General features: G+C 38.5%; 1 protein-coding gene across 1 annotated transcript in view; it reads right to left on the bottom strand.

The window, feature by feature from the left end:
• The window catches only part of LOC126273368 (uncharacterized), a 536,417-nt gene extending 530,771 nt beyond the window's left edge, over nucleotides 1-5,646 (bottom strand). Inside the window, exon 1 of the mRNA XM_049976918.1 lies at nucleotides 5,563-5,646. The gene's annotated coding sequence lies outside the window, so the exon portion shown is untranslated. The remainder of the gene's footprint in view (nucleotides 1-5,562) is intronic.
• Between the last annotated feature and the right edge of the window lie 22,041 nt (nucleotides 5,647-27,687).

Below are 27,687 nucleotides of genomic sequence, written 5' to 3'. Positions count from 1 at the left end.
GCCAATGCTACCGGTGATAGACAACTAATTTCAATTCTCCATTTTGCCCCGAGTTATTGTTGTTACTGTAATATTTTCTCTTATTTATGGAAATCACTATACGCCTATACCTTTCAGTCTCAAAGAATCGTCCTGCAGTCCTAGAGCATACAACTTTTCCGTTGCCCATACAGTCTCTACAGAAATTTATTTATTTACTACTGAACCCATCAAAGCTTCGCAATCGATAAATATGTATGAGAATAAGAGACATATCCTAATCTCCTCCTTCCCATCTATTTATACATATTCTCATCCTCCCCCCATCTATCCATCATCCCTCCCTCTCCCTCTGTCCACCTTCTTCTCCTCCTCCTCCTCCTCATCCCTCCCTCTTTCTCCGTCTCCTCCTCTCCTTCTCTCTATCTCCTCCATCCCCCTCTTTGTGTCCATTTCCTCCCCCACCACTCTACTCCGTCTATCTGCTCCTCCTAATCTCTCTGATCTTGTGTCTTGTTTATTGTTATTGCAAATTCGGAATCCGTGGCAGTATTCTAATCATAAACTGATAAGCCATAAACAAAACTTTCTGTTTTCTGCGAAAACCGACTGCGAGGGAAAAAATGACACAGCAGATTGTTGTGTACAACTTTTTTGTCAATGATATATGCATAATGAGGAAGAACATGTATGGGAAAAATAATTTTTCTAATGGTTTAATTGTCCTACTATCTTAGTTAAAACATTGCGAGAAACTAAACAAAACCACACATATTCACCGCAGAGCAAAGCACAGCCTTCTCTTTCTCGCAGTCGGTTTTAACAGAAAACCTGTACATTGTCGTTCAAAAAAAAAAAAAAAATACACAGCTTATGCCCATATGCAGGTTTATGAGGGAGTCCTATAAAAATTTCAAGTAAGTTGGTCAAGTGCTTTTCGAGGCTTTACAACTTGTTTTCTTATTATATGTTATATACACATTTATAGATCATAAAAATTAAAGTATATATAGCCTTATCCACGTTTACATATTACATCTATACTGAAACGTATAGGCTATGTCCATCCGAACGTTTATTTGAGTGACGTGTAAAAATTTGAAGTATATCGATAAAGTATTTCTCGAGATATTTGGCAACTATGATTATTCTTTTTGTATTAAATATGTATTTACATATTTAAAGATGGCGCTCCAGTGGCTACATAAAAACACGCGTTTATTCTAATGCAGCGTGGTGTCAAAATTTCAAAGCAATCGGTGAAGACCTTTCGAAGATTTAAAGTTTTCTCCAAACGAACACTTACATTTTTATTTATATACATTTTATTTATTTACTAGCGAACCCAGTAATGCTTCACAGTTGCTAACTATGTATGGGAATTGGATATATGTCCTATTCTCCTTCTCCCCCCCCCCCCCTCTCTATGTTCTTCTCCTCCCCCATCTCTCTGTCCATTTCCTCCTTCGTCCACTCTCTTTGCCCAGCAGCCACTATCACTGTCCATTTCCTCCACCCATCTCTATGTTCATCTCCATTTACCCTTCTCTCTGTCTTTGACATTAGTTTATTGCCATTGCAAACGAAACCTTGATTTGGAATTGAAGTCGCTTAGAATGAATGGGTAAAACAGTTGGGGTCATTGGTCACACAGTTTCATAGCACTTCCTTTGTTCAGATGGTATTAACATAAAAGGGTTCATTGTAGCCTAAAAAAATGTACAGTCTCTGTTCGTCTTATCGGACTATCATGTAAAAATTAGAAATAAATCAGTGAAAAACTCTTCGAGATTTTTGCTTACAACGTATCCCTGTTATATATTTATGTACATATTTATATATTACATATATTCAAAATGTGTTTGTTGGAGTATCGTATCAAAATGCGAAGTAAACCGGCCAAGATCTGTAAAGAGCTTTTACTGACAACGTCATTACGTATATTATACAGGACACAGGACGAAATATACGGCTTCTGGGGTTAAACAATCTGTTTCTTGATAAATGTTGATGAATCTTATTATTGCTTCCACGCAATTCTTGATACATCTGTAGAGACTGGCTGCATAACACTAACGCAGTGCACGTACGATTGCTGACTGATTCGTTGTGAAATTTTCTCGGAAACAAAATATTGGATTTATCGATTATTAAAGGTGTAAATAATTTCAGTATGGGTAATGTGAAATAACTTGAGCTACAACAACGTCTGAAGGGAGAAACAATAGTTGCAACCTATGCGATAAGAATATCTTGTGCAACTGCCTCAAGGTCGTGAAATGCAGAGCAAGATGCTAAATTCAGAGAAAAAACAGATACAGAAAGAGAGCCAGAAATGTAAATGTAGAAAGTAAGCGTATGAAATACTAAACAAAACATCAGAGAACCCGACACGAATCTGAAGACTTCCGACGTCGGTTTGGACATTTAAATATTTTATTACTTTTGTCATAATTTTTGAACGTTTTTCTCTTTACAGAACCCACATCATTATTTACGTGCTAAAACCCTCAAACTGAGCGCGTAGTTTTACAGTCATGTGAATAAGAAGACATTCAGTATTACTGTGTGCAGCTCGTAATTTTTGTTTTCAGAATCGAGACTTGAGTTTTTTAATGAATTCAAAAGAATCCAGACGCGTCTTTTCATAGTACGTAAAAGCTCAAGGCAAATCTTAGGAATATATGCAAAATGGGAAAATTTACAAGATATGAACTCAAACAAATTAATTTTAAGCCGCAAGGACTTTTCACGGCAGTCCACCATAAAAACTACTGCATTGCCTTTATCTACAAAACTCTGAGTTAAAAAATTAAATTTGTAACAGCAGAAACTCTTGTTACTACAAATGTTGGATATAATTTTAAAGACGCCGGTATTTGTAGTTTAGAATTTTTTAAGTTCAAGTACATCAAGTACATCTCGAACATACATGCATGTCTGAGGGAATATTGCAGCCCGCATCTCGTGGTCGTGTGGTAGCGTTCTCGCTTCCCGCGCCCGGGTTCACGGGTTCGATTCCCGGCGGGGTCAGAGATTTTCTCTGCCTCGTGATGGCTGGGTGTTGTGTGTTGTCCTTAGGTTAGTTAGGTTTAAGTAGTTCTAAGTTCTAGGGGACTGATCACCATAGATGTTAAGTCCCATAGTGCTCAGAGCCATTTGAACCATTTTTTGAATATTGCATCGTACATCGGAACAACACAGGCACAGCAATTTCGTATTTATCCGCCGACATTGGGCAAGCGACTTTCAATTAGAACGTCTCCCCTGTGCGGGAATAATCATAATGTATGAACGAGTACAAGTTATAGACACATGGTTGACAACATATGGAAGTCTGCTTATAAGTCGTTCTCGGATAGCCTAATGACAAGGGGACCGATCACGATAAGTGAGAAATCCGGGTTCAAGTCCCGCTTTTCATTGTCTTCATTCCATTATACAGCTGTTGGTTGTCAACATTCGCAGCTGTGAATGTATTTCATGCATTTCATAACGGCTGCAGTCAACGCAGTGCCTGTTCCCACTGCATCGTACTTCGGAACAACAGATGCACTGCAATATAACGCCATATTAAAGCCCACTCATAGTTGCTCAGATACTTTTGACCAAGTAGAGTAGTTCCTAATGTATGCTTATGTCTGTTTAGCCAAAGTACTCGTTCAAACATCCCAGGAAGTTCACTCCGCCCGTTGCATGAGAACTCGCCCGGAGGTTTCCTGAGGCGTATAATGAACTCAGGTACACACAAAACGTGATTTGACTCCCAGTGCTCAACTTCTGATGTTGCTCTGTTCGCTACAATCCGTAGAATTCATCTGGAAACAGGTCGCGAAGTATTCCAACCTCACCTAGAAGGGACTGTTTGTTGTGGTCCGTGACACGTGCTGGTGGTTCCCGTCCGCCGACATCGTCTTTCGCCCGCAAGTGCCATGTATTTGCTTGTAGACACAGACTGTTACTACTGACGGTAACGCTACACAACACATCTGCGAAAATTGCCGCTTATTTCACTGGATGACTTCGGTAAGTGTGTAACACATCATCCCATTTACCCATTGGGCACATCGAGGTTGTACTCCCATGTTACGCGCGTCTCTGTGAACACTCTGGACTCGTCTCTGCGCCACTAGTGCAGTTGCTGCAAGTTTTAGTACGGCTCACAACACGTAGGCTCCTCAAGAGCTCTACTAACTTCGACACTTTCAGAGAGGGTGACTTTTAAGGTACAAGAACAAATTTGGGCAGCGAATGGAGCTTTCTTATCCCAACTAGCAGCTAGGGAGACACAAACTACTTTCCAAAGACTGACAGGAGTTTAGGAAGCATCGCTCATGTGAGGGTCACCAGCACTTTTCTCGAATTCAAGAAAGCAGCAAACATGCAGACACTGCAAGCCCGTGCCACACGCTACCCAAAAGCCGTACACACGCTACGGCCACACCTTATTAACTGACATGAATCCATCGGATGAAGAAGGTATAAACCTCCAAAAGACGTAATGGAAGGTATAATATAATAAACGTGAACGGTTTCAACAAGAGCAGTCTCAGCTGATATTCGTAACAGTCACGGTCAAACCTAACCTAAACGGTTGACATTTAAAGTTTAAATTGGTTGGTTATTTGTAGCTATAGACAATCACTCTTCGGCAAAAAATAAATGAATAAATGAAACGTAATGCTATCACAGAGGAAGAGTAATCACACCTATTTTACAGTATTAACTCAATTTGTCGCAAAATAAAAATTAAAAAATAAGTAATGCAGAATATCAAACGGTCAGCCGCCATTAAGGATAGATATATATTGTCCCGAAAGCTGCGAAAAATGCACATCTAATGAGAAAAGTATAAATGCCTTATGTTCCTGATGAAACGAAAACGACGACAATTATTGGAAGATTCTAATTTATGTACTTAGAGCACAGACAGGTCAGAAGAGGTTCTCCCAAATTTTTTTCCAGTTTTTGAGTCGTGTTCGGATTTGTTTCTTGGCATGTTAATGCACTTCCTCAGATGCTAGCTGAGGCTTATTGCGCTGTAGCAATTGTGTTGTCATAGTCTTCATTTGAGGTTGTTTTTAGACATGACGTTATGCTGAACCTGTATTCGCCACAATCATATGGTCGTCTATACCATTTTACAGAGCATGTATATATAGTTCTATAGGCGCACACTGAGAAGAGACTGCGGGGTGACTGACGTGAGAAGTAATTGAATCGACGGAAACTGAATGACATTGACCGGCATTGAGTGCTTCCCGGCCGCCTTCGACGTGAACTATCAGATAACATTATACTTAATGCTGCTACGCTGTCGGTAAATGTTTTGAAACACAGTTACACAAAATACTTCAGCAGTCGTTATCTCCGCGTTTCACTTTGATTTTCGTATACACGCTAAGCAGAGTCTTGTGTTCTAGGTGAAGTTGCCAGTGAACTGAATGACATCAGTTTCGGTCGATATCATTCGATTCCTATCGATGCAGGCACTCCAATCAGCAACCTCGCCCAGTCTTCGTAGAGTACCACATTCTGCTGCCTGGCGCAACACGCTCCATCTGCTGCCTCAGCGTGACGTACCTGCCAAGTCGTGGAGAGGCGCTGGCTGTGGCAGGCCGTGTCCCGTCCAGCACTGGCCACTGGACACTGGAGCTGGAAGCTGGAGACCGCAAGCTCCCGGTACGCCCCACTCGAACGGCCCGCCCCCCTCCCCCCCGGCACGGCGCAACCTGCACTTTCTCCGGTACTGGAAATGCCACCTGCGCTCCAGTCTCCTGTCACGAGGTCTCAGCTTGATGGTTCTGCAAACGAAGAAGCGCCTCTGTTCAATTCACCTTCACAGTTTCTCCTACTGTAAATCAGATTACTTCAATACAAAGACAGACAACCACAACGTATAGCTTTGGAAAAGTATGTTTATGTCCACAACATAGTTTCCGAAACTTTTCAGACTCATCTTCGGATACGACACGCGGAATTTATTTATTTTCGTAACGTGTAGTTGGATACTGACTTGCGGCAGTGCGGGTGGTATTGCAATTAATATTCTTTTTTTCATTTCCATTCACTGTTGACTACAGAACTGATTGATTGTCTGGCCTCAGCAGCCAGAGACTGTGATTATGTGTGTGTGAGTTCCGTTTGCGTGAGTGTGTATCTGTGTGTTGTCTGTTTTCGATTACGGTCTTATTGGCCGAAAGCACATTCTGAAAATCTTATTGTTGTTCCTATTTGCGACTCAGCATCTCCACTATATGGTGAGTAGCAACCATCTTTTTCATAATACTGATGAACTGATTACTCTTCACTATAAACACTGATTGTCACCATAAATCTGTCAGTATCCATCATGTGATGTACCACTGAAGACTGGTTTGATGAAGTGCCCTGCGTTATTCTATCCTATGTAAGTCTTTTCATGACTACTGCATCTTAGGGATGGGAAGAACCGATGACGGTATTTTAGTTCTTATTATCCAGTATTCTTCGGTATTTGTTTGTTCACGGTTACAAGAGGGTTCCTTTATTTTTCACTAATAACCGAGTAAAAAAAATATTAATTATCCACAACAGCAGCGCTAAAATTTTTCATTTTTAAATAAACCTTTTTAAAAAAGGAGTAATTTTTATTCGTATAATTTGCATTGTGTTAAAATATTGCGTTATTATAGAAAATGGGGAAAGCGATCAATACAGTTTTAGTAACAATTCCGACAGAAACGAGCAACAAACACAGTGTATAACAACTGGTACAGCATTGCTGATACAATAACGTCCCTCTTGCCAAATGTCCTGGCTTAAGAAACGAGTGTACGTACAGGGTGCATGACTTAACTCCACTTACTCTGTACGGTAGTTTCTCGTTGCCGTCTCTGGACACACGCTGTATTGCAGAATGGCACCAACCCCAGTCTGCAAATATTTCTACGAAGTGATGTTGCAGTGTAGTGCAGTACAATGGTCAATGCTTCATAAGATTAGAGATTTGTCTGTCATTTTTATGAAATAATAAAAGAGGAAGGTAATTTGATAACAGTATTAAATTGAAACCATAACAACAATTCATTCATGGTATACAATAAAAATAGAAAGTAGCTAATCTACCGCCTGTGACTACATAATAAGCCTGTACCTAACCTGCATGTGCACCTTGAAAACGGACAAATTAACACGAGAAACAGAATTCTTCAACATCAGTTTTCACCCTATGGCACTGACTTTTCGCTATGCCTAAATAGTGATACGATCCCCGATTATATCATGATTTTTGAGCAGAGTTTAAAGAAAATTGGAATAACTAATAGGAAAATACTTTTTTATAGTCTCACTCCGTCTTCAGGCCACGAGTGCCCTACCGGGACCAGCCGACCGCAGTGTCAGAGGAGGATGCGTATAGGAGGGGCGTGGGATCAGCACACCGCTCTCCCGGTCGTTATGATGGTTTTCTTTGACCGAAGCCGCTACTATTCGGTTGAGTAGCTCCTCAGTTGGCATCACGAGGCTGAGTGCACCGCGAAAAATGGCAAGAGCGCATGGCGGCCTGTATGATCACCCATCCAAGTTTTTTTGTAGTAGTCAATCACTAATCACTTTTAGAGCAAAGCAGCAAACTGTGAACGGACTAAGTTTTCTTTTATTTGCTTATTTAATTTCAAATTTGGTTCTGTGTGCCTTAAAACTGAGAGAGTCAAAATTTTTCAGTCTTGGTTCGATTTCTACGTTTGTTACGGGAAATAACAGCATTAAAAAACTGAAAATCCATTAATTTAGAAACGGATAATTTTGGCCGGTTTTAACCGTCAATTTAAACTCGCATGGGAAAAGATCAATATAATCGAAAACCGGTTGTTTCAGCGATAACTCCCATCCCTATTGCACGTTAACATCCATGTGAGAGTGCTTACTCTATTAAACCCTGAAACTGCATCTACAACTGGAAACTTCCTCCTCAGTAGGTCCTATATCACAATCCCATAATTTTTCAGGAAGTAAAAATAATTGTTGTTTTGGGACTATTTATTTATTATGTATGATTGAGTAAAACAGTATGTATTACAAATCAGCAACTTGTATTTAGCATATTTTACCATACTTAGAAAGTTATCTTAATTTTTACACAGCTTTCCGTGTAAGAAAGCTGCATGTCCTGTAAAGATACATTGGGAAATAACATTGTACATCAAAACAGTATTAATGTTCCGTTACAGTGGCATAAATTATGCAAAATCCTGATAATATTTTATCTGACATACTGAAACAATGCAATGTATTTATTTAACTAACTTTCGAACTAAAAAGAAATAATTCTATATAGCACAAGAGGCAATGACAAAGAAAAAATTAGACAGAGAAAAAATAAATTGAACTGTTCATTCAGAAGGCAAGTTCACATAAAATTCCCTATATTGTACATCAAGGTAGTTACGCATATCCAGCAAGACCTTCATTATCCCGGCCTATAGTGGAAGCAGCTCAGTATGCAACCAAGGTTGCAACCACCACACGACCACCAACAATTTGCCCACGTTCGAATTCAATTATCTTCGGCATAACTCATTCACAACCACACAGAACACTGTTTTGACTACTTCTGACACTTGCAACGTATCGAGGAGATTGCACAGACATTGGACAGATACATGCTCAAGGTTGACTGACATTGTGACTAAGACCCAGATACAATGCATTTCGCGCATCTGCAGTGATATTCAACCACGTAATAAGTTATTTTACAAGTTGGGTCAGAATCCATAATTATTTCAAAAACATTGATAACAACATAGTCGTTCTGGCTCATTTCCTTTATAATGAAATGCGTACTTAAACAGACTTCAGGTATTAAATAATTCCATTCATAGGTAATTATGACACCCATTACTCTTCTTTTTTCACCAGCTAATGCAAAAGTACTATTCTGAGGCAGAAATCTATGCACCAAAACAATAAACGTATGCTCTATTGTTCTAAAACATCCTGTCAAAACTAGGTAGTTGCACAAAAGTATCATTGCCCAGATGTTCTTTGCTCTCTTAAACGTACGGCTTTTGATGTAGTTTTTTCAAGCACATCACCACCAACTGTAGAAATATGAGATTTTCCGCCGTTCCTCCTACTTTTCCTGACATCCCGCTTCTATTTTGATGGATCTGTTTTCCTTTCTGTGCTTAACTGTAGAATATCCTTTGGAAAGAAACTTTCATCAGCCACGTCCGCCATTTTCAGTTATACAAACGCTCTTCTAGGATGGTGAACATTACAGTTACAAATAAAGCAGCTTGTAAACAGGAAGAAAGGCATCTGTAGTGATATGGTAACATGTCTCATGTGACGTACCACTTTATTCCAGTGAAAACTCAACTTTGTCGAAAATGTCCTATGCATCCTTCTTTGAGGGAGTTCCTCCATTTTTACCCACCACACTGCCTTCCATTTTCAAATAAACTGTTCCCTGAAACCTCAGGAAGTGGCCTATCAACCCGTCCCTTCTTTTAGCCAAATTACGTCATAATGCTCTTTCCCTCCCTTTCGACTCAGTGCCTCTAAAGTTTTCTGAACTGTCTTCAGTAATACCAAATTGTAGAACTTACATTCTCTTCGTGTCTGCGCTGTTTATCATTGGAGTTGCAGTTCCATACAAGGCTACGTTCTAAACAAATATAACACGTTCACTTGTATTCGATGTTAACATATTCCGTTTCCTCAGGAATGCTTGTCTTACTACTTTCAGTCCACATTTTATGTTCTTTTTCACTTCTCCACTCGTCACTTATTTTGCTGGACAAATAGCAAAACTCCTCTGCTGCTTTTACAATCTCATTTCCTAAGTGCCTCAATATCAAAAGACTTAATGCGACTATACTTTGTTACATTTCATTTATGTTTGTTGATATTCATTTTATAGCCTCTTTTCAAGTCATTATCAATTTCGTTCAGCTATATAATAAGTCCAGCCCCCCCTCTCCCGCCGCCCGTGAACTACGGACCTTGCCGTTGGTGGCGAGGCTTGCGTAGCTCAGCGATACAGATAGCCATACCCTAGGTGCAACCACAACGGAGGGGTATCTGTTGAGAGGTCAGACAAATGTGTGGTTCCTTAAGAGGGGCAGCAGCCTTTTCAGTAGTTGCAGGGACAACAGTCTGGATGATTGACTGATCTGGCCTTGAAACATTAACCAAAACAGCATAGTGAACGCATTATTGTAGCCAAGACAGACACGAAACCCACGCCCACCACAGTAGTACAAGTTTATATGCCAACTTGCTCCGCAGATGAAGAAGAGATTGAAGAAACGTGTGATTAGATAAAATAAATCATTTAGATACTGAAGAGAGACGAAATTTTAATAGTCTTGGGGACTGGAATTCGATAGTACAAAAAGGAAGAGAAGGAAATTGGTGTAAGGAATGAAAGAGGAAGCTGTCTGATGGAATTTTACACAGAGCATAACTTAATCATAAGTAAGATTTGGTTTCAGAATTATGAAAGATGGCTGTATATGTCGAAGAGGCCTGGAGACATTTGAAGGTTTCAAATAGATTATATAATGGTAAGACAGAGATTTGGGAAACAGGTTTTACATTGTAAGATATTTCTAGGGGCAGATGTGCACTCTGACCACAGTTTATTGGTTATGAACTGTAGACTGAAACTGAAGAAACTGCTAAAGGTAGGAATTTTAGGAGATGGGACCTGGATAAACTGAAGGAACCAGAGGTCGTAGAGAGTTTCAGAGAGAGCATTAGGGAACGATTGACAAGAACAGGGGCAAGAAATAAAGTAGAAGAAGAATGGCTAGCTTTGAGAGATGAAATAGTGAAGGCAGGAGAGGATCAAGAAGGTAGAAAGACGAGAGCTAGTAGAAATCCTTGGGTAACAGAAGAGATATTGAATTTAATTAATGAAAGGAGAAAATATAAAAATGCAGTAAATGGAGCAACCAAAATAAATACAAACGTCTCAAAAATGAGATCGACGGAAAGTGCAAATTGGCTAAGGAGGGATGGCTAGAGGACAAATGTAAGGATGTAGAGGTATATATCACTTGGGGTAAAACTAAAGAGACAGGAAGATTAAAGAGACCTTTGGAGAAAAGAGAACCGCTTATATGAATATCAGGAGCTCAGAAGGAAAACCAGTTTTAAGCAAAGAACGGAATGCAGAAAGGTGGAAGGGGTACATAGAGGGTCTATACAAGGGCGATGTTCTGGAGGGCAATATTACGGAAATGGAAGAGCGCGTAGAAGAAGATGAAATGGGTGATAGGATACTGCGTGACGAATTTTACAGAGCACTGAAAGATCTGAGTCGTAACAAGGCTCCAGGAGTAGACAACACTCCATTAGAACTACTGATAGCCTTGGGAGATCCAGCCCTGACAAAACTCTACCACCTGGTCAGCAAGATGTATGAGACAGGCGAAATACCCTCAGACTTAAAGAAGAATATAATAATTCAATCCCAAAGACAGAAGCTGTTGACATATGTGAAAATTGCCGAACTACCAGTTTAATGAGCCACGAATACAAAATATTAACATGTGCAAGACACTGGAAAACTGTTAGAAGCCAACTTTGGGAAAGATCAGTTTGGATTCCGTAGAAATGTTGGAACACGTGAGGCAATACTGACCCTACGACTTATCTTAGAAGAAAGATTAAGGAAAGGCAAACCTACGTTTCTAGCATTTGTAGACTTAGAGAAAGCATTTGACAATGTTGACTGGAATACTCTCTTTCAAATTCTGAAGGTGGCAGGGGTAAAATACAGGGAGCGAAAGGCTATTTACAATTTGTACAGAAACCACATGGTAGTTATAAGAGTCGAGCCTCATGAAAGGGAAGCAGTGGTTGGGAAGGGTGGGAGACAGTGTTGTAGCTTATCCCCGATGTTATTCACTCTGTATATTGAGCAAGCAGTAAAGGAAACAAAAGAAAAACTTGGAGTAGGAATTAAAATCCATGGAGAAGAAATTAAAACTTTGAGGTTCGCCGATGACATTGCATTTCTGTCAGAAACAGCAAAGGACCTAGACGAGCGTTTTAACGGAATAGTCAGTGTCTTGAAAGGATGATATAAGATAAACGTCAGTAAAAGCACAATGAGGATAATGGAATGTAGCCGAATTAAATCAGGTGATGCTGAGGGAATTAGATTAGGAAATGAGATACTTAAAGGAGTAGATGAGTTTTGCTATTTGGGGAGCAACATAACTGATGATGGTCGAAGTAGAGAGGATATAAAATGTAGACTGGCAATGGTAAGGAAAGCGTTTCTGAAGAAGAGAATTTTGTTAACATTGAGTATAGATTTAAGTGCAGGAAGTCTTTCCTGAAAGAGAATAGAAGCTTTCGAAATGTAGTGCTGCAGTAGAATCCTAAAGATTAGGTGGGTAGACCACGTAACTAATGAGGAGGTATTGAATAGAATTGGAGAGCAAAGGAATTCATGACACAACTTGACTAGAAGTAGGGATCGGTTGGTAGGACATCTTCTGAGATATCAAGGGATCGCCAATTTGGTATTGGAGGGCAGCGTGGAGGGTAAAAATCGTAGAGGGAAACCAAGAGGTGAATACACTAAGCAGATTCAATAGGATGTAGGTGCAGTAGGTTCTTTGAGATGAAGAAACTTGCACAGCATGGAGAGCCGCATCAGACCAGTATCTGGATTGAAGGCCACAACAACAACAACATACGATAAGTGCTTTGCTGTCTCTGTCAGAATAACAGTATCATCGGAAAACCTTAAATTTTTTATTGTTCTCTATAAACTCAAATTCCTTTTGCAAATTTCTTCTTAGATTCCTTTATTGCTTGCTCTGTGTACAGATTGACTAAAATCGGTGACAAACTACAATTCCATCTCATATGCTTCTCCACTAACACATCCCTTCCGTATCCATCGACTCTTATACTGTAAGTACAGTGAGGACGCTTTGGTTCCCCATAGTTTTTCCTCAGTGACTTTTGAATTCCCAAGATTGTGTTCCAGAATACTTAGTCAAACGCTGCAGATAAATATACAAGTGCTATAAATTTAGGTTTGCCTTTCTTCAGACTATCTTCCAAAATGAATCGTAGGGACAGTAGTGCTTCGAGTGTTCTATCGTTTTTCTGTGACTGTTTTTCTTCCCCCAAATCTGCCTGTACCAGAAGTTTATTTCCTCTGTAAACAATTCGTCTTAATATTTGCAATAATGAGTTAGCAAGCTGACGATAGTAAACCTTACATCTGTTTTCGTTGATGCTGGGATTATCACATTCTTCTTGAAGTTTGAAAGTCTTTCACTTTTGTTTCATATTTTCTTGCCATTTATCACATTTTTATCATGGTTGGTCCTCCCAGCTGTATTTTCAATTGTGATGAAATTCATCATTCCATGGAAATGATTGTGCCCCACGACCGGGATGCAATCCAGGACAGAATGAAGGTAAACATCGGTCAGAATATCATCTTCTTTTTATATTGCATTGCAGAACTAGATTTCAACTGACAGTACAGCTATTATCAGTGCGTTATAAGCAGTCATGTAGACGGAATGTAATTATAACAACACATATTTCAATGTAACACAGGCGTGTACAAGCATTAGTTCAACTAATGCTTAGACTAAAGCTTGGACTAATACTTGTACATGCCTAAGTCGGCCTGGAATATGTGTCGTTATAATTACGTCCAGTCTACATGACTGCTTTCAAAGCACTGATAATAACTGCACTGTCTGTTGAAATCTAGTTCAGCATTCCAATAAAATAAATAAATAAAGAGATGACATTCTGATCGATGTTGACCTTCTTCTGTCCTCTGATGTATTTCCATGTATTTCCTACTCCTGTTGCCTTCCACTGAAGATAAATATCGATGATTGTCTACATCCCCTTTAAGAACAATCTCGTTCTGAAGGATCTTTTAGTGACGATGAAAACGCAGGGAATATATTTGTGTTTTGTCGTTTGATGAAATGAACATTGATAGCAAGATTTGTTATGATCAGTAAGAAGACAGGATACTTGGACCTCATAGCAATATCCTCGTTGTTGTGGTGTGAGGATTGTTTGCAACTTGGAAGCAGTCTGTCTACTTCAGTTTTGATATTCAAATGAAGCTGCACTCCAGACCGAAATAATTGTTTTCTTGGCCAGCATTTGCTTTTGATGTCGTGACAGCAGTAGAGATACGGGGGCAAAGAATACTTCTGTCTGGAAAGAGCTTAGCGTTACTCAAAAAATCACTTGTTTTCCGCACCCGAGTGCTCCTCTGAAACATGTGTTGGTTTTCGTTGGTGCCCCACATTTGCTACAATTCTTAGGGAAGACATTATATTGTAAAACAAGGCAGTAACAAAAATCGTGTTGGAGAGACTCCTTATCTCGGACAGTGACGAAATCAATATAGGCCCTAAGTTATTTCAGCAACACATTACAGTGAAGGGCAGAGAACGACAGCGAGTGCGTTCAGCATCTCAACTATTATCTCACGTAACTGCACAAGCGATTCGCTATTTAATGCCTGAAGAAGGACACGCCACTGATTTCATGCAGATCGTGGGTGAGACCTTCGATGTGCTCCATTAAAGGACTAGCGAAAGTAATAAGCTACTGGTCTGTGGATACGGTACTCATTTTCAAGCCCAAGAGTAGTGCATAAGTAAATGTAATAAACGCTATAAGAGCATGCACATAGGCTCCTCAAAGCATCTGCTGCCATTTCGAAAAGAATTTTTGAAAACTGTTCGATCACTTTTGGGCTTGCTCAGTGATGTAGTGGCTTATAATATTGACTACATTCTTATTCCAAGGCTACATTAAGACTGTCTGGAGAGAATTTTTTACCTGACAAGAGACCTTGGACATTTATGATGCATTGCCAGACGAGGTAAAGAACCGGATAAGACTATTGTTGTTCGTAGCAATTGCCCACGACATTCCTTATTCAGATGCATCCTCTGTTAAGCCAAGGGAAGAAGGAAGTTTTGTGATTGCAACGGTGCTTGGCAGCATCCTATCAGATAATGTCTGAGGCGCTGGCAATGGTTCTAGGAGAGAAGGAGATCGAAGACCTAGAGCTCGCAGAAGCAGATTGCAATATTCATTGTCATTGATCTCTGACTGCAGCGTTGAAGGATTCAGATATTTTGCTGAACACGTAGCATATCGTTGTGGACAGCACGACAGATCATCGGCGACACCCACTGGCGAGTTACTGACAATTCCTAAAGATAAAACAAGTGGATGGCTGGGCATGGTTTCTCACGAAGGTTTGCTTGTAGCCTCAGAAACGTGGCTTGAAGCAACTGACAAATTTAAATTAATTTCTGCCCATATCTATGGACAAGACAGTTTTTCCGGGGAAATTGGTATCATCAAGAATCTCTCCGCTACACTTACCGAGAATTTCCCCAGTATTCACCCAGAAATAATAAAAAATTTGCGTCAGGACGAGAACATTTACTCGACTAATCTCGCTGTCACCGAAAGACAAGGCAAAGAAGACAGATGCAGCTCATCATCGCAAAGCAAGGAAATGGCATTTCAAATCGCTTTAGGGTATCAATGAACGATATTTGTGGAAGTTAAGCTATATAGAAACCTAGATTAGTGACAAAAGTGAAGGTCCTCTGACACTGTTTGACAGCTACCTAGCAAGAGTCCAAGGATGACGCTGACTCGGCTTGACTTATTGCCTCCCTACATCCTAGTTTTGCTGAATGGCTGGCACGGTAAGTGAACTCGCTTGTTTCATGTAAGATTAAATTGTATTTTGCAGCGTCATTAAAAATTTCTAGACCTAGTATCCTTTTATATCGCTTAATTAGAACAACTGGGATCAGCAGTCTCCTACTTGGTCACGAAATGCTAACGTTACTTGTGTGACTAAAATTGTTAAGTGTATGTGCAGCAGTTCCAAATTAGCTACTTTGAATGATCTCCACAAATGTGGCAGTTCGATAATTTCTTCAGTGAAAACGACGGGGTCTGTCTATTAGCTGAAGTTCTTTTGAAATTTTTATGCATAAAAAATGAAAATGAGCGTTATACAGACCTTGTTTATTTGTGAAAACTGTTCTCTGAGGCAACTTAGAAAACTTCATGCTTACTTCCAATCCTTACTTTGACAGAGAGCCTCAAAAGAAGAATATAGTTTGATCTCATTTTTGGATGTTTCGTTTCGATAGACGTTTGAACATTTTTAAGACACCAATGTCCGTTTAAATTTTAGAAAAGTTACAGAATGTAGCAATAGCGTTCCAGCAATAAGAGAACAGCAATTTACATTACATTATTCCAGTAAAGACTAAAGCGGCAGTCGCTGTTCCTTAGTGACGTCACAGCGTCAGCCAGTGGCAGCACTTAACGCTTACTGCCCAGCCTTATTTTTCCACGGACTAGTTTGGAAATGCCTCGTCTCGTTACCACCTTAATAGTACATCGAAGGATGCAATATCTGAAGTCGGCACAGGAACACAACACCGGTTTTTTCGCTATCTTTTGAGGTAATTTATCATTAATGAAAAAAGTATACCTTACACAAAAGCTTGTAATCAGGATAATAGCTAGAGCTCACTCAAGATCATCTTGCAGACATTTATTTAAGGAACTAGGGATATACACAGCGCTTCATGATGTATATATTCACGTATGAAAATTGTTAATAATAACAATTTCCAGTTCAAAAGAAATAACAAAGAGCATAGCTGCAACACTAGGAAAAAGGATGATATGCACTCTTCTGGGTTAATTCTAACTTTGGAACAGAAAGGGTGATTTATGCTGCCACAAAAGTCTTTGGTCATTTGCCAAGTAGCATCGAAAGTCTGAGAGATATTCAACCAGCATCTGAATGATAACTCCAACTCAGTAGATCAATTTTTAGATTTAAATTAGTAACTTCACAATTATTTAAAAATATTTGCGTTACGTGATGTAAAAAAAAACATTTTATTTGATTGATACGTTTCACATCATTACGAAGAGTCGTATACATGATTTATGGAACAAATATTAATCTAATCTAATCCAATCCGCGGAACAGCAGCGGGCTGATTGCTAAGAAAAGCACAACGACTTAACGAACGAATGAAGTCAGTGTTTCACAATCGAATGTCTAGTGTTACGATTTCTAAACAGAAGGTGGTAACTGCCATAGCATTATCTCACTGCGATCGGCCACATAACACTATAACTGGCTAAACGTGAAATTTTGCAGAGTCACGGTAGTTGGTTCTAGAAGTGTATGGGAGTTCTGTGGTGAATAAAACTCTGTACTCCAGGTTCTGGAGGGAGAATGTAGCGAAGTGCCACCCTTGCTCCCTCCCCTCCCTGTTCCACTCATGAAAGGTGCACGGGAAGAACGATTGTAGGTAAGCCTCTGTAGTAGCTCTAATTTTTCGAATTTTCTAATATCACATAGTTGCAAACAAAAAAATTTGATAGGTATATAGTGATCGATAAAGTAACAATATATCCCGTCGGGCTAACAGTGCTAATGAATGGAAAACGTGTTACAAGATTCCAAGAAGGACCAAGTGCCTCCCCCCTTGCAGACGACTATTAACTGGACACACATTCACTGAGCAGCTACAGTGCAGCTGTTTGAATGTTGCGGCGATGTCATGGTCATAAGACGACTGACTCGTGCCTTTATATACAGAACGCGCAGAATAACTTGGTCGGTAGATGCGCAATTGGCAGGACACCCATGATGAGGGTAGTAATTGGGGGGGGGGGGGGGAGGGGGGTTACGAGCAGGCACTGTAGAGAAAATGCTGTGTGTTGAAGGAGAAGTGCCATTCTAAACTGAAGCCTTCACTCAGTTTTTTTTGTAAATATTGAGTGGAGCCCCTCAACAAACACACTTGCAACGGTGACTATTCAAAAAGATCTGTCACGTCTGCTATGGTAAGTATCTAAAACGAATTCCACTAAAAATGCAACAATCGCCTGACTTGTTAACCATTTGTAACTTCCAGAGAAGCGTCACTAGTGGCGAGTTTTGAGTAAAATCTACACGTTTCTTTTGTTGCCATGTTAAAATTTGTTTCTTTTCCCAAAACAGTGCGGAGTTTATACAGTGCCACTTCACTAACATGTTGTGCAGACGCAACTGTGAGAAGAGTCTGAAACTATAATTTATGAAGTGTATTAAGTGAGTAACTGAGGAAAAGTAAGATTAATAGCTTCTGAAAAAGGACATCCTCAATATAAAAATAAACGTGTACTGTCTTCACTTATGTTGTTCCAAAATCCATAGCTCTCCTCGTTTCACAAGCTATCGATCGCCCTTAAAAATTACATCTTTAATCGGAAAAGCCTGTAGTTAGCGGAATAACGTGGTAGAAAATAGAGTTTTGCCTAATAACCAAATGACAAAAAATTCTCCTTTTCGTGTGCTATCACGTGCCTAAATCTCATTCCGATATCTCACACCGTTTATGCAATTTGAGGAATGTTGTGGATATTTCACTCTGGATATATCGCCGGCGCACGTGATCGCAAATGAGAGTCGCACATCAGATTAATTTTCTTGATACTGGTGACAGATAGAGATCTCCACCCAAGTATAAAGAAAAACTCAAATGTTAGCTATGTTTCACGCCCAGAAACATACTATGTATATGAACCAAACGCAAAATCATAGCGACCAGTATCTTTCATTGTAATATTTTTCTAATTTCGCGGAGTGTATTACTGTATGCAGATATCACAATAACTATGACCATTAACGAAACGATGGGCACATCATCATGAAGGTAACATATAAAGCGATTAGTAACGTAAAAATGAAATTTTTTACCGAATAGATACAGCAAAATCGCTTGAGAAAACTTTCAAGGTGTACGCCTCGATTCTGTCATCGCCGACAGGCCGAAAAGTGTCTTATACCGTGGGCCTCCCGTTACGACTCTTTATGCAAGTGGAACTGTTTCACAGCAAAAATGAAACAGCAGACAAAACAGATTTCATTTGCCACAAACGGTTGCTTGTAGTGTTTTTATAATACGAATGAAATTTTCCTTATTTATTATTTCGAGAAGAGAAACAACAATAATCTGTATACCCTGTAACTCTTCAGAACCAGATGGATGAAAAAAGTGTGATAAGAGTCCTAGATTTGGAAAGAAAAGATATCATACATCATCAGAGCAATGAATCTGCCCATTAAAAAGGTTTTGACAACGTGGAAACTAACGGATTTGAAATCTGAACTCTTGAACATCCAACCTTTTCATCAATTTTGGTACCAGCTGCCTTCCTCTCATTCCAATATATAAAGAAATTTTGAGCCCAGTGAAGCAGACCTTCCTAAATCGCATTTCAGGGATGCAGTTTAATCTCTGAAAAATAGTTGGCTTATTGCTTTGAAGTAAAAGACTAGTACATCTGCAGATTAGCACATTTTTGGCTTATAAAAATTCAGTCTGGATTTATATATAACAGATTTTCGGAACTGGAATAGGTCTATGGTACCAAATAGATTCATTTGATCAAAGCACTTATGCCTGGAACCCCATTTCGTTCGATGCTTAGATGCTGTTCAAACAGAGCTGATGAGCCTCTGCAATACAGTTCGAGTTTAGGGGAAGCCAAGTTGGCTGAGGCGTGAACTGGAATTTGGATTAAGGAGGGAGGTGCGCTAGGGTAGTCAGTGCATTTGTGTGCAACCACTGTACAAGGATGGTGCACTCATTAACTCATCTGCCTAGTGAGCGGGAGACCCAGGTTGGAATCCCGTCCTTGGTACAAATTTTATGGATGTTTGTGACTTGAAAAGGAATCATGTTGTTTTGTTTGATTTGGCATTTAAGAAGTTTTTCACTTCCATGCATAAAAATTTTCACTTCACTTCGTTCACACCCATCTACCATGACTTGTATCTTTGGAGTTCAGCTAATTTACTATTTCCATCTTTTTCTACAAGCACAGAGGATCAAGGAAACTCTTTGCTAAATCCCAGTTGGTAAGTAAAGATTTACATGACTTCCTAATGAGATATGGCCAAATGGCACTATATAACATGAAGGAGGAACTAGGTGTGTGAGGTGATCATTACACATGGAAAAAAACTACATGAGACTTTCATCCAGCAGATTTCGACACTTGGCAGTTGGTGATAGTGATGTGGTGATTAGACATACCGTTTTTATCAGCTGGAAGATGCGAGCACAACGTCCGACCAGTAGACTGTTTCCACATGTACATATATACTCTCCAAGCCATGTATACTCTGTTCTACTCTCAAACGGAGTTATGTGAAGGAAACGACTGTGTATATGCCTCCATGTGAGCCCTAATTTCTGTCATCTTGTCTTCGAGGTCCTTACGCAAAATGTACCATGACGGCAGTAGAATCTTTCTGCAGTCAACTACAAACGCCGGTTTCTAAATTTTCTCACTAGAGCTCCACGAGAAGGACATCGCCTTTCCTCCAGGGATTCCCATTACATTTCACAAAGCATTTCCGTAATACTCGTGAATTGGTTTCCTTTATAGATGAGCTACACTTTCCAAAAATTCTCCCAGTAAACTAAAGTCGAACATTCACCTTCACCTACTGTCCTCACATGCTCGTTCCATTTCGTTTTGCAATGTCACGCCTATAGCAGTCGTCACGAAAATAAGCACCTTAAGGTCATCTCACCATCCTACAGAATTGCCAATTAGTTATAATTTTAGATGTTAGTACAAACTCCGAAAAAATATTAGATTTTGTTTTAGAATATGACGCAGTAGTTTCCAAAAAGAATTATTGTGAACTGCTATGAAAAAAAATAAAAATTAACCTAACAAGACTCTATGACTGAAAATAATTTTTTACTTTACCCCATGAAAAAAACAGAAGCACAGACATGTTTGGACTGAAAATAATGTATGAACATTCTAAGTGTTTATAGATGCATGTGACACACAGATGTAGGTTGAAAATATAACTTTCATGAAATTAAATTATATAAATATATCACAAACTTCTCCTTCTGAAATTAAGAGCATTATACATTCTCTCAAAAATAAAAACTCATCTGGTTTCGATGGTGTTTCCAGTACAGTACTAAAAATGTGTTCCCATGTAATAAGCCCAGTCTTATCTGAAATATGTAATGCATCATTAACGCAATGCATTTTTCCAGGGAGCCAGAAATATGCCATCGTTAAACTGGTCTTTAAGAAAGGTTGTAAGAGAGATGTCAATAACTACCGACTTGCTTGAGTGCTGACATGATTCTCGAAAATTTTTGAGAAGAATGAATTCTAGAATAGTATCTCACATTAGCAACAATAGCATCGTCAGCAAATGAGAATCTGGGTTTCAGAAAAGTTGCTCTACTGAGAATGTCATTTACAAGTTCACTCATCAGATTCTACAAGCATTAAATAATAAAAGAGCGCCAGCTGGTATTTTCTGTGATCTGTCTAAGGTATCTAACTGTGAGAAACAAAATTCTTCTAGATAAACTGACGTGTTATGGGATTGATGGTACAGCCAACCAAAGGATAATGTCATATCTAACCAAAAGAATGCAGAAAGCTGTATTTCGTAATGCAAGCAATGTTGTCCATGGACATAATTCTGATGGGAGAAAGCACATTTGGGGTTCCCCATTGTTCAATCTAAGGTCCTCTCCTTTTCCTTATACATGTAAAACTTTCTGTCGAGTATAAAACAAGCAGAACTAGTTCTTTTTGAAGATGATACTAGTTTTGTAATCAGTCCAAACATATGTACAGAAAGAGAAGAAATGGCAAACAAAGTTCTTAAAACTATCATTCACTCGTTTTCTGTGAATGGTCTCAACCTCAATTTTAAAAAGATACAACATATTCAGTTCTGCACATCTAGACATACTACACCAGTGACAAGTGTAAGACACTTGGAAATAATAAATAGGGTGTAAACTTCCAAATTCTTATGGACCCAGATTCATAAGAATTTAATAGGAAAAAACTCATTTTGGAACTCCTGGAACAACTTAGATCAGCCACACTTCCACTTAGAATCTGCAAATCTTGAGGGGAGAGAAATCAGTAAGCTGCCATATTTTGTGTATTTTCAATCAATAATGGCATATGAAATAACTTTCTAGGGTAACTCATAAAGAAAGACAGTCTTAATTGCACAAAAACGTGCTGTAAGAATAATATGGCCCACACACCATCATCTCATCGAAATCTGTTGAAGAAGTTGGAAGTTCTCACTACTACTTCACATTATATTTATCCTCTCATGGAGTTTTTTTTGTAAATAATCCACTACAATTCAAAAGGAACAATGAGGTACATAATTACAAAATTGGAAACAAAAATGGCATTCATTACTACATATTAATATTGTCTCCAGCACAAAAAGGTTACAAATGCTGCAACTAAAATTTTTGATCAGTTACCCAGTGCTATAAAATGTCTAACAGACATCAAAGTATATTTATAAAACAAATTGAAAATGTTCTCTTTAAAAGCTCCTTCAGTTCTATAGAAGAATTTCTAATATTTTAATGAGTATAAGGTAGTCAGTAGGAACACACACCTGTATATCTTTAAAAAAGCTTAGAGTTGTTCATTATGTTGCCCTAATTACAAGTTAATTTGCAGTGGGAATGTAATATGACTCATGAGACATCATTATGATTTATCAAGCAACATGATCCATGTGACATGAAACTAACTAACTAATATCCTGGTAGTTCCAAGACTTATCTCCAATATCAACCCACCCTACAATTCGCCCTCCCTACCCCCTCCCCTTCTCATCTGCCAAACCTCTCGTTTCCTCTTCCCCATCTCTCTCTCTAAGTCAATTGTTCATCACTTGTGCTCTCTAGACCATAGAGAGAGCATCATGAAGTACCAGCACCAGAGATCCTATCATTTCTATTAATCACCCATCTCCATTATTTATTACTGAGTCAGAGACCTGTTACTGCCTAATTATAATGATGTATGTCCCAAAATTGCTGCCCATGATTTTAGGTCCATTGCCTTATGTAAAATTTGGCTGGAAATTTTTAAAAAGGCATTGTTACCCAGTTAGTCTACTATAATTTATTATTCAGAAACAACTGCTATGCGTTTTTCCCTCCACTTTATTTCATCAATTTTGAACTAATGTTCTATAAATAAACATGACTTGCCTCTTTCTTTATACATTTATGTGCTTTACAACTGTCTTGACTTTATTATTGTGCACAGTAAATTACCAGTGGTTTGATATATATATATATATATATATATATATATATATATATATATATATATATATATATATATATATACTGTCAGTATTCAGATGTGTGTGTGTGTGTGTGTGTGTGTGTGTGTGTGTGTGTGTGTGACAAACCTTTTCTAATGTGCTGATTTTTATCCACAAGACAACTTGGTGTGAGATTCAATGTAAAATGTACACATTTCACAACATAAACATTTTTAAGACCTGAAGATACAACAAAGTCTGTTAAAACCGGTTGTCTTAAATAAATACATATTTTATTCTATCTAGGTTGCTGAAAGTTGTTAACATTACTTCTCACCACAACAATGCAGTGGCTGACAGCCTTCACTTAACGACTGAGAGCACTGGAGTTTGTGTAGAGATGTTAGTGCTAGGAGACAAGCAAAACTGCTTGAAATAACCGCAAAAATCAATGTGAGACATATTACGAATGTATCCATTAGGAGACTGTGGTGAAATTTGGTGTTAATGGGCTATGACAGCGGGTGACTGACGTGAGTTACTTTGGCTAATAGCGCGACATCACCTGCAGTGCCTCTCCTGGACTCATGACCATATCAGTTGGACCCCAGACGACTGGAAAACCATGGCCTGGTCAAATGAATGCTGATTTCAGTTGGTAGGAGCTAATGGTAGGGTTCGAGTTCTACACAGACCCCAAGGAGACGATGCCATGGCCCAAAGTTGTCAACAAGGCACCAGGCGAGCTGGTGGTGGCTCAGTAACAGTGTGGACTGTGTTTACATGGAGTGGACAGGGTCCTCTGGTCCAACTGATCATTGACTGGAAACGTTATGTTCAGCTACTTGGAGACCATTTGCAGCCATCCACGGACTTCATGTTTCCAAACAACGATGGCATTTTTATGGATGACAATACACCATAACACCGGGCCTCAGTTGTTTGCAATTTATTTGAAGAACATTCTGGACATTTCAAGTGTATAATTTGACCATCCAGAACTCTTGACATGAATTCCATCAAATCGGCAACACTTTCATAATGATAGATGGCTATAGAGACAGCATGGTTCAGTATTTCTGTGGTGGACTTCCTACAAATTTTTGAGTCCATCACGTTAAGTTGTTGAACAACACTGGGGAGAAGGATGTCTGACACAACATAAGAACTTTTTCCACCTCATTATGGCAAGGTTCATACTTTTGAAATAAGCATGTGATTCTGAAACATTCGAGATAGCCAGTGAAATGTCAAATAGCAATGGTATATATTGTTCAAACTACACCTTCTTTCTGTAAATTTCTTATCAATTTCAAAAACCAGCTTACACACATGTTTAGACTTCAGTCATTTAAATAGGTAGTATGCATTAACATTCTGATCATTCTCATCAAATCCATTGTCTTCCAGCTGTATTATTGCGAATGCTTGAGAATCATTAGTCCCAGAATATTTAGGAAGTCTGAGCTTAGCAGATTTCTTGAAAACACCAACATTGTGTAGTCATCATCTTCTTTAACAGTGAGTTAGTGGATGTTTTTAAATTACAGGAAGACATTTTAGTATACAGAATTTGCAGTGTATGTTCATTTCATTCACTTAAATTGATGACTAATACTGTCATTATACTTTTATCAGGTTTAGTGTCAGGTATCATAAACTTGTTCATTTTCAGCAGTATATGTGATGACACAAGCAGTAGTGATGAAATGACTGCAGAGACCCGCATATTTATTCTTTTACACTGAAAAACAAAAATGTTATTTAACTACACAAATTTTTCAAGAAAGTTTCATACACTGTGATGAATAATACTTATTGGCAAAAGGATAATAAAATCATTTGCCTAGTCATATGAAAATTTGCGAACGGTGAAAATGTCAATAGCAGCAACACATCTCTCATCCTCACTATGTCTATCATCTAAGTATTGTCCACCCCAGTAGCTGAGTGGTCAGCAAGACAGAATGTCAAACCTAAAGGCCCAGGTTCGATTCTTGGCTGGGTGGGAGATTTTCTCCGCTCTGGGACTGGGTGTTGTGTTGTTCTGATCTCCATCATTTCATCCTCATCGACGCGCAAGTCGCCAAAGTGGTGTCAAATCGAAAGACTTGCACCCGGCAAACAGCCTACCCGACAGAAGGCCCTGGTCACACGACATTTATATTTTTTATCTAAGTATTAGTTGGGATGATGGCTATGTATTAGTATGTGGTCACAGATATGTGTGTAGCTAATTTTTCTTTTCTTCTTCATGCAGGTGAAGCAAAGGCATCATCATAATCATCGCAACCTGATGTGAAATTAATGTTGTTTAATACAACATGTAGTTAACACAACAGATCAAGTAAATGGAATGTAAATAAAATTTACAAAACTGCAATCAGTCACTTTTTTGAATAATTATGTTTTAGTCCATGAACCAAGTTTCGAACCTTTTCAGCTTCATCTTCAGATGGTTTCAGGAAACTACAGCATTATTACTAGCATAATGCTGGGTGATGGTTCTATGACAAAAAAATGGAACACACTTTAATATATCACTATGGCTACAGCTTATCTGCTGATATGGATGTGAATTTACTTTTTTACTTTCTGTGACAGTATGGGCGCCTTTTTTCGGTTAGTGTTCATTTGTCTGCCTCCATTTTGATGTCCAGTTGTTATATTACTACACACACTTCCACACAGACTATATTAATTTACGCTCTGACAGCGAGACTTTTCCAGCACACAGCAAGCGCTTTACGACTGTTGCTTGTAACAAAGATCTTGACAGAAAGATATGGCATAGGCCAATTTTGCACAGAGATGTAATTCGTTCCTCTTTACATGTATTAAAGTCGATATAAGGGCAAATATTTTACTCAGACTGGCGATAACATGAGAGCACAAAATAAAATAAATAAATAAATTACTACTATACAAAAACAAACTTCAGGTGATCTGATATCTTATTTCATGTATAGATGCTATGAGAAAATATGGACTAATTTTCTGGAGTTAGCTCGTCAAATTCTACATCGCACAGAAGAGATCGTTGCTTAACCTTATGATGCATGTGTGAATCAATATGTGCAAATGTGTATGAATCTACTATGCCAGATATAGATACAAATCCATGTTCTTATTTAAGCATGTTCATAGTTCATAAAAACTCTTACAATTAAAAAATATGTGATAGTTACATGTGTTTTTTTTATTTCTGTGTAAAATCACTTGCATGCTTATGTCATTGTATAGTCATTGCTATGGGTGAGTGGGCAAAGCACTCACATCACAAAGACCTTGTAACAGCCAAGTGGTCTTGCAGTACTTCCAAAGACCAGAAGATGAAGAAGAACAAAAAGAAGAAGAAGAGTGAAATACTCCTTTCTGATAAGATATAGAAATAATAATTATTGGCCCATCCAATGACAGCAAAACGAATATTCTTGTGTTACTACTAACACATCCAGATTGGACCCACTTCGATCATGTGTATGTATTTTAAAGCCATTATTTCAGCCCAAATATTAGCTTTTATTGGAGATCATACACAGTACCATTGGTGTAACAGACACAACATTCAGCAAAAGCAACAAGAATAAAGCCAAACCAAGAAAACCAAATTCAAATACAGAAATATTTCTGTTTCACTTATCATATGGGAGCTGACATCTTTCATTTGAACCTGACATATTTTAGTATTCCAAAACAGTTGCTAAGGAATAATGCCTACTTTATTATCACATTCAGACAGGGCAGTATGAATTTATAACACATTTACAAAGTACTTGTAGGATGTGACATGCCATTCAATAAATTTATAACCATATGTGGAGATTGCCAGAATCACACACAGCGTGTGTTGCTGGTTAGTGGTAAAACAAGAAAATTGAATGATGGATGATGTACATGAAACTTCCAATAATTTCTTTGACTTAATGAATACAGTAAATAAAGTAAGTACACTTTACACCATAGGCAAATACACACATATGTCACAGATTCATCCCAAGAGGTGAGGGGTGATGGCTGCATACACAGAACATTCGTCCATACTTAGATACGAAAATTGAAAAAATAAACAATAGTCTTAAAGCCTGTACTATGGAAACTGAAAATTAATGAAATCTGAAACGTCATAGTACAAAAATGCAAATATTGGGAGATGCTTTGGATTACATGAATATAGCAACTGGTGAAGGTTCTTGAAATTGAAAAAACATTAGAAAATATAAAAATGCCTCTTGTAAATAAGGGGAAGAAAATCTGGGGAAGAAACCATTAGAATCCATCCGAGGTTAATAAATATGTTAAATGCAAAGGTTGACACGCTAGGCAAAGTTTTATACATTCAATGAGAAAGCCCCACTCATTAACATGGATAAGTTTGTGAGACTCTATAAGTAGTATACTCTAACAAAATCGGTACTCAAAAGCACATCGACAAAATGTAAAATCATCAAGGCACATTACTGCATATGGCCATTTGACAGAAATTACGACAGCTAAGATTAGAAATGAGATCAAAGACTCCA

This window comes from Schistocerca gregaria, chromosome 5 (assembly GCF_023897955.1).
Source record: "Schistocerca gregaria isolate iqSchGreg1 chromosome 5, iqSchGreg1.2, whole genome shotgun sequence".
NCBI classification, from domain to species: Eukaryota; Metazoa; Arthropoda; class Insecta; order Orthoptera; family Acrididae; genus Schistocerca; species Schistocerca gregaria.
The sequence above is the reverse complement of the archived record's forward strand: the minus strand, read 5'-3'. Positions and strand labels throughout refer to the sequence as shown.